We start from the raw sequence: 13019 nt of genomic DNA, 5'->3' as shown, positions 1-13019 counted from the left end.
AAGATTGTGCAAGGAGGCGGTGTGATTGCGAAGTGTAGCCTCGACTGATTCAAACATCGTGTTTGCTGATTGACCAAATCTAGCCATGTGCTTCTCCAAATCTGTCATTCGGGTTTCCAAGCCTGAAATTATGTTTTCCACTTGAGGGGCTTGTTGTTGTTGTTGGAACCCCGATGACCCCATGGTCTTCTGCGGTCCTTGATTACTCCATGAAAAGTTGGGATGATTCTTCCAATCTGAATTGTAGGTGTTGCTGTATGGATTCCCTTGAGGTCTCATTCCATTACCTACAAAGTCAACATTCTCAAATGAAGAAACATCACCAATGATGATTGGGCAATCGGAGGGAGCATGTCCTCCACCACAACAGGTGCAATTGGTCCGCAACTCTATTCGAAGCTATAAGATCTAGCTTCTTACTCAAACTCTCCACTTGGGCCGCCAATGAAGTTACCGCATCAATTTCATGGAGACCGGCCACTTTCTTCTTCTCCCTAGCGTTCCACTGGTAGATATTTAACCCCATTTCTTCAATCAATTGACGTGCTTCATCGGGGGTTTTGCTACCTAAGGTACCTCCTGCTGCCGCATCCAAAAGTTGCCTTGTACTCGGGTTCAAACCATTGTAGAAGGTTTGAACAATCATCCACTCCGGGAATCCGTGTTGCGGACACTGGCGTAGGAGTTCCTTGAACCTTTCCCATGTCTCAAATAGAGACTCCAATTCCAACTACACAAAGGATGATATCTCATTCCTAAGCTTTGCTGATTTTTCGGGAGAGAAATAACGGGCTAGAAAAGCTTCTACCATCTCCTCCCATGTAGTGATTGATGCTCTAGGTAATGAGTGTAGCCACTGCTTTGCTTTCCCCTTTAAGGAAAATGGGAAGGCTCTCAACTTGATGGCATCATCCGTCACACCATTTATCTTCAGCATGTCACACACCTTAAGGAAGCCCTCTATGTGACTGCTTTTGGATCCCTCATCGGCCAAACCGCTGAATTGTGCATCGCTGCAAAGAGATATGGATGAATGTCGGCTTTTAGCTCAAGTTTTTGAGTCAGAATTGGGGGACGCATAATACCGATTATGTCCCCAACATCGAAGGTCCGCATAATCGGATAGTGTTCGTTGTTGCTCATTTTGTTCTGCCATGTTGTCAGATCCTTCTAATTCCAAATCAGCTGGATTAGGCTGTTCTTGTACAGGTTCTTTCCCTTTCCTTCAAAGTGTACGTTCAAGCTCAGGGTCTCCTTCAATCAATATTGATGGATTCCCTCGGGTCATAACCTGGAGCTGCACCAAAAGTAAAGAAAAAGTAAATCAGAACGATGATAGAATAAAAGGATATGAAATAGAATGTGTAGTGAAATAGCTAAGAAAACAAAGTGCAAAGTATCTCTAAACACCTAGCTCCCCGGCAACAGCGCCAAAAACTTGACAAGGTCCCCTTGCTTATATCCCGCAAGTGCACGGGTTTGTCGAAGTAATAATCCCGGGTGAGCGGGGTAGAATCCACAAGGAGTAGGGAGTAAATACACTTAATTCGATTCTTAGCTATGTGGAGTATCAACAATGATAAGTGTGATAATGATTCAATTCAGAGGAACGGAGGTAGAATCTATCATGTCAGAGGAGAAAGGGGACGCTCCTGTACCTATCGACTCACTCTCTCAACCCTCTCCAACCTAGCTTTGTCTAATGCTCGTGGTGTGTCACTCACTCACAAGGTTACCAACAAGAACTCTCAACCCAAGTGTCACTCTTGGGGAAATGTTCATACAATCAAGCATTCAAGGTTGGAACTCACAATAAACATCAATTTATTGGAAGCATAATAAAGAAGTTCAATGAAACGAATACATCTTAGGGTTCACAATCACCCAAGTACCCACTAGGGGTTTAGCTCTCCGTGGAGCTAAGTACAATCAAAGAAATCGAATGTAAAAGCAATGAATCCATAAAGAAACCCCCTCGATGGTCGTGTCGATGGTCTTGTGGAAAGTCTTCTACTCGTCGTCCAAGGATTCCTTCGTCCGGTATAGGATACGCCTCGATCGAAGCTCCCCTACCAACCTTCTTCCTAATGGAATCACGATGTCGGAGCCGTAGAACCTCTCCAAAACCTTGGCCAATACCCCTCGAAATCCTAGCCGAAGCCCTCTCGTAAGTTGGGGAAAAGATGGAGAAAAGAATACCAAAATCGGGGCTGAATCGGCTTTAAATAGGGCTGGAATCGGGCAACTCCACGGGCGTGGACGCTACACGCGCCCGTGCGGAATTTCCACACGGGCGTGGATAATTTCCACACGCCCGTGTGGATTCTCTGTTTCTCTGATTTCTCGGTCGGCTGTGAACAGTGCTACTACAGTAATTACTACGGTCTTCGACCTGAATAACTTCCCAATTCCATACTTTCATCGGGGTAACGCAAACGGGCACACGTTCACGTCTTGAATCACTTGCTTCTTCAATGATATACATGTTGGTGGGGTTCTTGTTCTTATATGCATAGGTCGGAATGCTCGAGTGTAACTGCCTTTGTGCCCCTCCAAATGGATGTGCTCACTCGAATGCGAGGAGGTTGGCACACACTCTAGCATCTCACACCTGTCCTATGTCTTCGCATTTGAACTTTAGCAAGATCTTCTCCAAATAAGTGCATTGTGATACACATTGGCCTATTTCCTTCATACTCGGCCTCACAGCCCTACCTGCGTAAAAGTAACATAAAAACACACATATTAATGTAAAAACCTGAGAAAAGTAATGCTCAACATAAGGAATGAACGCTTCGCTTTCATATCGCAAAAGCACTTATCACTGGCCCACACTAAATAAATTATGTGCTAATTTAGAACAAACTGCACTTTATATAATAATTTAACTTCACCTTGTTGCATTCTAAGAGCCAAAGTGCCTTGGCCTTCAACCTGAAGTTCTTTATCATCACCAAGCTTTACAACTTGCTTTTAAGACTCATCTATGTCCCTAAATAGACTCTGTCTGCCAGTCATGTGATTGGACCACCCACTATCCACTAACCAGACTATGTTATCCTCATTCTTGTCTCCTTGCTTGACCATGAATAGGTTAGAAGTCCTTCGCTTTTCTATTACATTTGCACTACGATCTTTAAACCAGCAATCTGCTTTTCGTGCCCATATATCATACAATTGTGACATTGTATATAGGCTTTATGTCATGCCCCGACCCGCAGACCCCAGGACGCAACAATCACATGATAACCCGAGGAGGGACACCCATGCCACTCAACCCTCAAGTTGCCGCAAGGCTAACAAAAACATAGGATTAAACAATACTGAACAAACTTTACAAGTTCAAGATATACAAATAAGGAACACAAAGGCGCACAAGGGTAGGAAACACTCTAGTGGATCTGTAGTTCATGCTCAACAATATACATATAGAGGATTTTAAAGTGAAGAAAGACAAGCAAGGTATGCCCAACACTCCATGTTGTTGCAACACCACTAGATGCTAAAGCCTGGAAGAAAAAAAGAGACGGTGAATAACCTGGGTCACTCAGTTAGTGGGTTAGCATAATTCTATAAGAATATCTAAACCATAAGAAGAAATAACATTGCTCAAGATTTTACAAAAGAAATACAACAACTGAGAATGATACAACATTTGTATATAACATAAACATGTAGGTGAAGACCATAACACCATAAATAATTCACTTGATTAACAAAAGAGTTCACATTCAGAAATCGTCCTCGAGAATAATACAAGTTTTAGAACATTAAACCATAAAACTCATTCTTTTCTCATCAAAAGAAAAAATGAATCAATGCAAGAAGAGTGCGACATAAGAAGTATGAGTTCTCAAATAGCAATTGTTCATCTCAATTTTTTAATCCATGGTCTAGAAAACCCTCTAAACTATAGTCGTGGCCATGGCTAAGTTCAGAGTCACCAAGGTCCTCATCTCCTTGATGTTGATCCACCAGTTATATATGGTGACTCTGGAATCCTAATGTATCATCCAAATCAGGGATTTTCCTCACCACTTGAAGAGGAAAAAAATAGGTCTTCCACGCCACCTCTAAAAAGGTGGCCCATGGGGACTTACTACTATAGCAGGCTGGTTACAACCCTGTCACCATTAGAAAGTAAACATAGAACAAGGTCAAAGACCACATAACCAACAAAACCACCAGTAGGTGTACCAATAATACAATCCACATAAGCCGTATCACATGGTCCTTGTTCAGGATAATAGTCACATAACAAGAATGAGCATCAATTCCACATAAAGCAATGTCACAAGTATCACATGTATATAAGTTTCAAACGTCATTTCAAACCTGATATAATAATGTAACCATAAACCTTTTCATCAAACATCAAGAGTTTCAATATATATTTTAACCACATGGAAACCTCTTCCAAATCAATCAAGCATTTAAAACCTAATTATACAAGTGAGGTTTTATAAATTATTCCAAACCAACAATACCAGCATTATCATGTCAACAAAGGCCTCATAATCCAATTCTTGTAATAAATACCAATACTGTCAAATGAAAAACATTGAATATGCTTTTGAAATACATAGTACATAACTTTAGAAATGTAGTAAAATTCACCAAAATAGACTGCCTTTTGGCCTAATTAAAACTCAATCAATAATAATAATCATTCTAGCTTTGCCTCTAAAAAACTTCATTAAACATCACCAAAAATATAAGAGCAAGCTCAATAACAATTCACAAATAATATCCAAGTCTTCCATAAAAACATGTATATGTTACATTACATTTCTCTCAAACTTGATATCACCTTTACAACATCTCACAATTTGCTAAGAAAGACATTCACTAAAGATCCTCACTAATGCACAAGTCTTTAACGACCTCAATTGCTAAAATATAAGTTCAAGTCACCCATAAACCATTATTTATTAATCAAATAAATTCCTTTCACTGATCATCAGATAGAATCAATTAATTTCCCAAATGTAATCCTTACCGGTTCAATTGATCCCTCATCAATAAAAGAATATAATCTCTAGTTAAAGATAATGTGTACATGGTAAGGTATATGATCTCAACTATATTGATGTAGTGTTATACATTACCACAGAAGAACATCTATCTAAAATCACCTCCTAAATAATGAAGAGACATATTATTCCCCTAGTGTCATTCTTTTCTCATATCATTGACATCATCTCAATTTCATGCTTAATGCCCATAATACTATTCATTAACTCTTCGAGTACATGAATATAAATATCTTAACTTAATCTATCTAACCATTTCCACATGCATGATATTCACCAATTTTTCACTAATATCAAACACACGCATCAAACTTATGAACTTCAATCCAACAGTAATTATGTTTGCTAACAAACATCCTTTAGATTAAAATAGCATTCAGTGTTAAGCAAGTTCAAATTTAACCATCACAATCCAAATTCATTTCAAGACATTCCAAGACATTCCAAGACCTTAAGAAAACATGACCAAGTCATTCTTCTCACATCTATAATCTATAGTGGCCAAATTATGCCATTTTAAATCAACCAAATGTCAATTTAGGATATGATCAAACCAGAAAAACAATTTATCAAACTAATAAAACATTAAGATACTCAATTAGAACCTCGCATTCAACATAATCCACTCACAAACTTAGGTGAGAAAATATCCCAAAAAAGTTACTCCTCCGCCTGCTCTTGCCTCGAGCTAGCTCTCATCACCTAGCCAAAGCACACCCAAGTAACAAACAAGAATTAGACAAAGAAGATATGGATAAAACCTTAGGTTCAACCATGCAATGCAACTATAATGAAGTCTTGGGTTGGCTCACAACTGGATTTTAAGGTTTTTAATGGTTCACTCTAAACCAAAGAATCCAAAGAAATTACCAAGTTCTACTGGTGCTACAGTAACCCCGAAAACAAGGAAGAAGAAGGTTCAAGGATTCCACTAGATCAAAGGAATATAATGCAATTGAAACACTCCTCTCAAGTTTTAACCACAATAAGTAAGAAAAAAAACAAGAATCAAGCTCTATTTTAAGCTCACAATCTGAATCTAGCTTCATCCATCCATCCAAGCAATGAAGAAGAAAGGAAAGAGTGAGAAGTTACCTTGAGCAAAGATGGATTGATCTTCAAGCACTACTAGCAAGACTAAAAGACACCCCACGAGCGTGCACATCCTAGTGTGCGGCCCGTGCAGGAGGCCGCACACCCATAGACCATGGTGTGCGGCTTGGTACATTGCTACACAGGAGGCCACATAATCCCCACGAGAGGTTGTGCTACCTATGCACAGCCGCACAAACTCTGTGCTGCCTGTACACAACCCACCCATGGTTTCTGGACTATTGTAACATGCTCAACACACTCCAAAAATCTCAGTAAGCCATACTGAGGGAAAAAACAATAAGAACTCAACTAAAACGTCAAGTTAACACACAAGAAAAGACCAAAATCTCACACTCTATACAAGAAAGAAAACCGAAATACCACACTTTATATGGCTTAGAATCACCTGCTGGTTGCCTTTGACTATAATACCTTCCTCTACCTATAAAGTGACATCTTCCTCTATTATATCATCTGCCTCTACGTCTGAAGGGTGATTTATCTTTATTGTGGGAAGCTTTGCTTTCACCTTTGGCATGTGGGTTATCAAGTTTCACTAAAAAAGCCTTTTCACTAGGTTGATCAACATGACTTAGAATTTGGTTATTAAAGAAAAAATTTGGTTTCAAGCGCAAGGATTTGGTGCATATGCTTCCAAAAAAGCACAATTAGCACACGCTTGCATATGTTGTACGATTGGCAAACACTGTCATTTGGTTTCAAGAGAAAGGATTCAAATGATGCCTCAAAGTCTGCAATTTCACTGCTATAATCTTAGAATTACCTTGAAACTCTCTTTGAAGAATATCCCAAGCTTCCTTTGAAGTGTTTGCTGTAGCTATAAGAGTGAAGATAATGGATGAATCACCTGCTAAATCTGATAAAGTGCTTTGGCATCCCTCTTTTGAAGTTCCTTCAACTTAACTTCTCTTTCATACTCATCATTCCCTTTCTCTACAAGATCCCAAAGGTCCATAGACTGAAATAGTATTTCATTTTGATGCTCCAGTGCTCATACCGTGCACCACTAAGGATAGGCATAATTGTTATGGATTACTACTGATTTCAATGATGTTACACTAGTCTATAGTATTTTATGAGTAAGTTTTTTGAAGAGCAAGATAAATAGCAACACACACACACCTTATGTCTCTGATACCAGTATTTAGAAAAATCACAAGATCATCATCATCGTCCTTTTCATTCAAAGCATCTTAACTATACATACATCCAAGGTAAACTCTGGAAGAACCCGGACTCAAAGTGAAAAGATACACCAATGGCCATACCTAAAATTTGCACACCATACTTCACTTATAGACTTATTAATTACATTACATTCATGCATTACATTGACACGTAACTAACTAGCAACACCTAACATACTTAGTCTTCGTGTAGGGTCAACATTTGCTCTTCTTCTTCTTCTTTGACAATTCAACACTTTAAGTTAACTAGAATCTCCAGAACATAGAGATCTTCAAGTATCTCTAACACTTACAATTAATAATGTTACCCACATCATAGAATTCTTCATTAAACAAAAGTGTTGTACCAACAAAACATGGTAAAGAATGAGTAGAATAAGTATTTTTACACAAAAAGGAGGACCATAGCAAAACCAAAAGGAAATTAAGACAACGTGTAAACACTAAAAAAAACACAAATAAATAAGAGAATTGAAGAAAATCCCATGTTCACTAATTATCAGCTATTGCTTAAAGATAACATAGCTTTACATTGGCATAATACTAGTGATATCAATGATAACACTCTAAAAAACATGGAAAATTCAAACAATTATAATGAATTATCAAATACTGATCCTATCCTATCATACCCTGCACCCGGCCTGCCAAGAAAACCTAGGAATTTACTCAAATCACATATTTCCTAATGCAAAGGAACAATAGGATGAAAAAAGAGGTCTAATTAGTAAAACAAACAATAGATAATCCCTAACTAAACACACATGCTTCCAATTATCCCTATGAATTGCTGAAGTTTATCACAGTGTCCTCTTCCCAGCTTATGTAGCCAAAGCACAATAACAATCATGATAAAAAAAAAATCCAAATTCCAATCATCACTCACCTCATCCCCCAATCAACCAAACAAAACCACTATAAAACCATCAAACAAACAGAATTGCAATTTTGTCAATATGGATCTTCAATTAATTAAGATCTTAACAATTAAAAACCTTCAAATCCTAAAAGGGAAAACGCACACCAATCATCCGAACCACAAATTTAAAAATATAAAAACATGAATTAAATCGGTGAAGGTGACAAAGCATGATGAATTCCTAATAAGTCATGATCAAACTCTACTCACATCCATGATTTCTAATAAGCCATGATTTTTATATAAAAATTTCTTATATCCGATTTTAAAGAATAAGTATGATATACATACATACATACATACATACATACATACATATATATATATATATATATATATAGAGAGAGAGAGAGAGAGAGAGATGAAAGAGGAAATGATGGTGAGTCATTGGTGTTAGCGGTGGTTAAAAAGACGAGGCTAGTAGAGGATGTGTCACTGTTGACAAGGACACCGATGGAGGGTGATTATTGTCTAAATACACCAATTAATATGGATCTATTTCATGCACTTTTCATGCAATTTGAAGTACCAATGTATGCTTTATGCTTGTTTTGTGTTTAATTGTGTTTTAGGTCATTTCAAGCGCACTAGAAGCCTGAGGAAGTAATTTGAAGCATTTTGGGAGATATCTTGATCTCTTTTGAAGAGTTTTAAGTCTCATGCAACTCTCGTGCACTTGAATACAGAAGACGGAGCATACCTGAGCAAGGAAAGGAGAACAAATCCCCCCAACAAATAATGGTGGGGCATGGCGCTTGCATGCCTTGGCTAGTGGATCATGCAGCCTTCATAAGCCTGCGTGGAGCCTACATGGACTTCTAGGCTTTTTCAGTTCAATTTGTCCATGTCCCATGGCCTTCGTGTGCTTGCATAGGTGTTTGCATACCTACAAATTATAAAAGGATGAGGTTAGGGCTTGAGAGAAGAATTTTGACTAGCATTGCACTCCATACACTACTTTTTCCAAATCTTGATTTTGTGATCCTCCTTTTATTCATGTATACCTAATCTCCCAAGGTCACTAAGCTCCATTGAATGTTAGGAGGAAAACTTTGTATGGATGATTATCTTCTTTATTAATGCATCTTGGCTTATTTTTTGGATTTAAGTTTATATTTAATCTACAATTAATATATTCCGAAAGTTAATTTTGAATTGTATGCGTAGGAAGGATGTTTGCATGTACTAGGTCATATTTAGATTAAAGTGAGATTCATTGTATCTACATGCCAGAAGTTTTGAGTGTAGGTAGCCTTTTGCATTAGGGTTTCACCCTAGAATTGAGATTCATTGTGCTCCTTACAATCCTAGGGGTGATTGAGAGGCGGTACATGTATGGGATTAAGATTATTCACTGAAAGGTTTTCAAAGTAATCAACATTGGAATCTCGCTGTCCAAATTCACTGACAGCTACCTTATTTCATTACCATTCTTGCATTGTTAATACTCCCGAGGGATCCATACCCAAGGCCTATTTTATTTATAGAGACTTCTTCCCAATTTGAGTCATTTGGTGGTAATATTTTTTTTTTCATTTTAGTTTTAATTTGAACATCGCTCTTCTAATTAAGAGACTAAATAGTGACATTTAAGCAAAAGTAATAGTACTTCTTGGGATCCTAAGGATACGATACTCTGGGGGGAAGAATGGGTTGTTGCAGCAATAGCAAAAGAGAGGAGCATGGTAGTGATGATGTGGTGAGGGAGAGGAGTAGAGGCGATAATATCGAGCATTTAGGGATTACAACTCTGAATTTTTTTACGAAAACATAATGCTAAAGTTTATAGGCAAGGAAGAGAGCGACAAGCTGCAACGAATTTGGTGATTAGAACTAAAGTTTTTTCATTACAAAATATTATAGTAAATTTCTTTGTATGTACTTTTAGGGTCCCTTTTTTTTGGATAGGATAAGGATGATATAAGCTATCATATCCTCCTATTATCTTTTGTCTGGTGAACCAATAGAATATGATGTGAACTTATTATGTCCATATCATTTGCTACTCTTATCCATTCTTCATATTCTATACATTCTTATCCTATTCTATTCACCAAATGGACCCTTATTTTTTTATAGATTACATAAAAGAGTATAATATTTTTAATCTATTATAGAAAGATTTATTTGTTAATGTTTTAAAAATATATAACGTTGTTGATAAAATTAAAATTTTTTTTTTCATTTTTTTAAATCAACTATTTATTTTATCTTGGACTATTTATTGCACCATTAATCATAGATTAAATTAAACTAATTTTTTATGTAATTATTCCAACTGTTAGTTAAATATTTAATTTGAAACTTATCTTTAAAGGAAGTATTTTTAAAAAGAAACTATAATGTTTGTTAACGTATTCAAATCATAAAAATAAAATTCAATTCCCAATAGTTTCAATTTATTATCATATTTGGTAAAATATAAATTGTAATCAGTTTTGATAATAATTTTTTATTACATCATTTATTTTTATATTAATCATAAAAATGTTAGTATAAATAATTTTTTTAATAAATAATATATATCAATATTATTGAAATATATATTTATTTTGAAAATAAAATTAAACATTTTTTATTAAAAATATTATTTAACCTTATTTTTTAAAGAGTACTATTGAGAACTTTTATTAATAGTAATCAAATCATTTTTCACTTGTATGCCCCTAACGGAAAAAAGAAATTATCTAAAAACTAATTAATTTATATTTTAATAAAATTTGCAAATAGATTTTAAGCATTATAATGCATTTGCGACAACATGCAATTTAGTCTCGAAAACCCATACTTTTTCACCCAAGCTCATAGCTTTTCAGATGCCATTTGTTCTCATAGTAAACGCTCATAGTTTTTGTGATAGGAGCATATGTTGGTTAGAAAAGCTCATAATGTTTGTGACGAGTATTTGTGTTAGTCGCAAACAGTTATAATTTTAGCGATGTTATTGGGGTTGGTAATAAAAGTTGATAGTTTTAGCGATAGGTATCTTTGTCCCAAAAGCCTATAGGTTTTACGACGGGTATTTGTGTGGGTGGAAAAATCTAATAGTTTTTGTGATGGATATATGTCCTGGTCACAAAAAGATATGGTTTTTGCAATTGGTATATGTGTTGGTCATAAAAACTTATAGTTGTTGCGACAGGTAATTGAGGTGGCCTCAAAAGATTATTATTTTGTGACAAGGATTTTTGGGGGTCACAAAAAACTCTTTTGTGAGGCCATTTTATGTTGTCGTAAAAAATTTGTCACTAAAGCATATTTTTCTTATAGTGTTGTCATGCAAGGCTACCATCTCGATCTAGGACATCCCAGGTTGAATAGCAAATCGATTCACATCTCCTCCATTAGAGCACAAGTGATAAGGATGCAAGTGTACTTTCCAATCTTGTAAGAAAATGTGCTGAAGAGCAAGGTATTAATCCTCAGGGAAAATAGAGTCTACTAGTACTAGTTCATAATCCAAAAACTAGCCTACTCTAAATTGTGTGATATGATAAAAAATAATGAAAAAAAAACAGAAATCAAAAGCACTAAAGCAAATACTGTCAAACAAGCATGGTAAACGGGGTGCTTGGGCATAGACTCCCTCTAGAGTTTCGTAAGTCTAGGACAAAGGTTGTAAGTTTAGCAATCCTAATTAAATAGAGAGAAATCCAAAAGTATATTATTCCCTTTTTCATGGTGAATAGTAATTGATCCAATACGGTGTTGATATAGACAACCCCATGATTGCAATACACTATGTGAAATATTAACTAGAATCAAGAAGAATTCAAAGTGTAGACAACCCTTCTCTAGAAGTGATCGCTCCTAATACCATAAAAAGTAGAAATGAGATCTCTCTCTAGATGTACTCCCTACGATTGCAAAGAGTACAGAATTACTTGTTACACCCCGTCCGACAGGTCCGGCACACAACAACTGCCACGACAACCCGGGGAGAGACACTCACACAACTTAACCCTCGAGTCACCGCAACGCTAACCAAACCCTGGAATTTCATAATCCTGAACTAAAAGTCACATGTGCAAAATATACAAGGTAAGGAGTACAATAATAGCTCATAGAAAGCATCAACATCAAAACTGGTAATAGAGTTCAACAAATGTATTGATAAAAAATACCCAAGGATTTCAAGAAGAAATGGACAACATTCAAATCATGCAAATAAAGTGGCAAATACACTAGTGAACCCATGTCCTTATACAATGCAAAATGCTCAAGAAGAAACATATATAAGCCTACAAATAAGAAAGATAGATTGGATAATGCTCAGCACTTCACCCCACCACAATGCCATTAGAAGCTAAAGCCTGGAATAGAGGGAGAGGGTAAGTCACTAAAGTCACTCAATTAATGGATTAGCACAATTCCAAAAGAACATCATAACAAATGAATAAATTTCCAATATCCAAGCTTTGCAATAGTACATATAGTCTTGAAATATTTCAACATTTAAAATAATATATAAAGCTGGGATGTGAACCCACATTATTGAAACCAAAACTTTGGTCATCAAAAATATAATCAAAACCTTAAAGCATATCATTATTGATTTAACAGTTATTTATACATAAGTATCATAATAAGCATAAGCACCAACTTGATTGGATGAGATTCCCAACACTCACGAATCACCATTTGGTATAATACTAGTTTCCAATGAAACATACAATAATTTCATTGTAAACTCGACAAATAACCAACCTTCCAAAAATTGTAAAGAGCTTCATAGCTCAAGGATTTTGTTTGCATGAAAACATG

At 36.2% G+C, this 13019-nt stretch overlaps 1 non-coding gene across 1 annotated transcript; it reads left to right on the top strand.

Annotated features, from left to right (window-relative positions):
• The first annotated feature begins 656 nt into the window (after positions 1-656).
• LOC120271218 lies at positions 657-763 on the top strand. The gene has a single exon (XR_005539838.1). It is a non-coding gene; the product is annotated as a small nucleolar RNA R71 (small nucleolar RNA).
• The last annotated feature ends 12256 nt before the right edge of the window (positions 764-13019 follow it).

Source organism: Dioscorea cayenensis, chromosome 10 (genome assembly GCF_009730915.1).
Source record: "Dioscorea cayenensis subsp. rotundata cultivar TDr96_F1 chromosome 10, TDr96_F1_v2_PseudoChromosome.rev07_lg8_w22 25.fasta, whole genome shotgun sequence".
Lineage (NCBI taxonomy): Eukaryota > Viridiplantae > Streptophyta > Magnoliopsida > Dioscoreales > Dioscoreaceae > Dioscorea > Dioscorea cayenensis.
The sequence above is the reverse complement of the archived record's forward strand: the minus strand, read 5'-3'. Positions and strand labels throughout refer to the sequence as shown.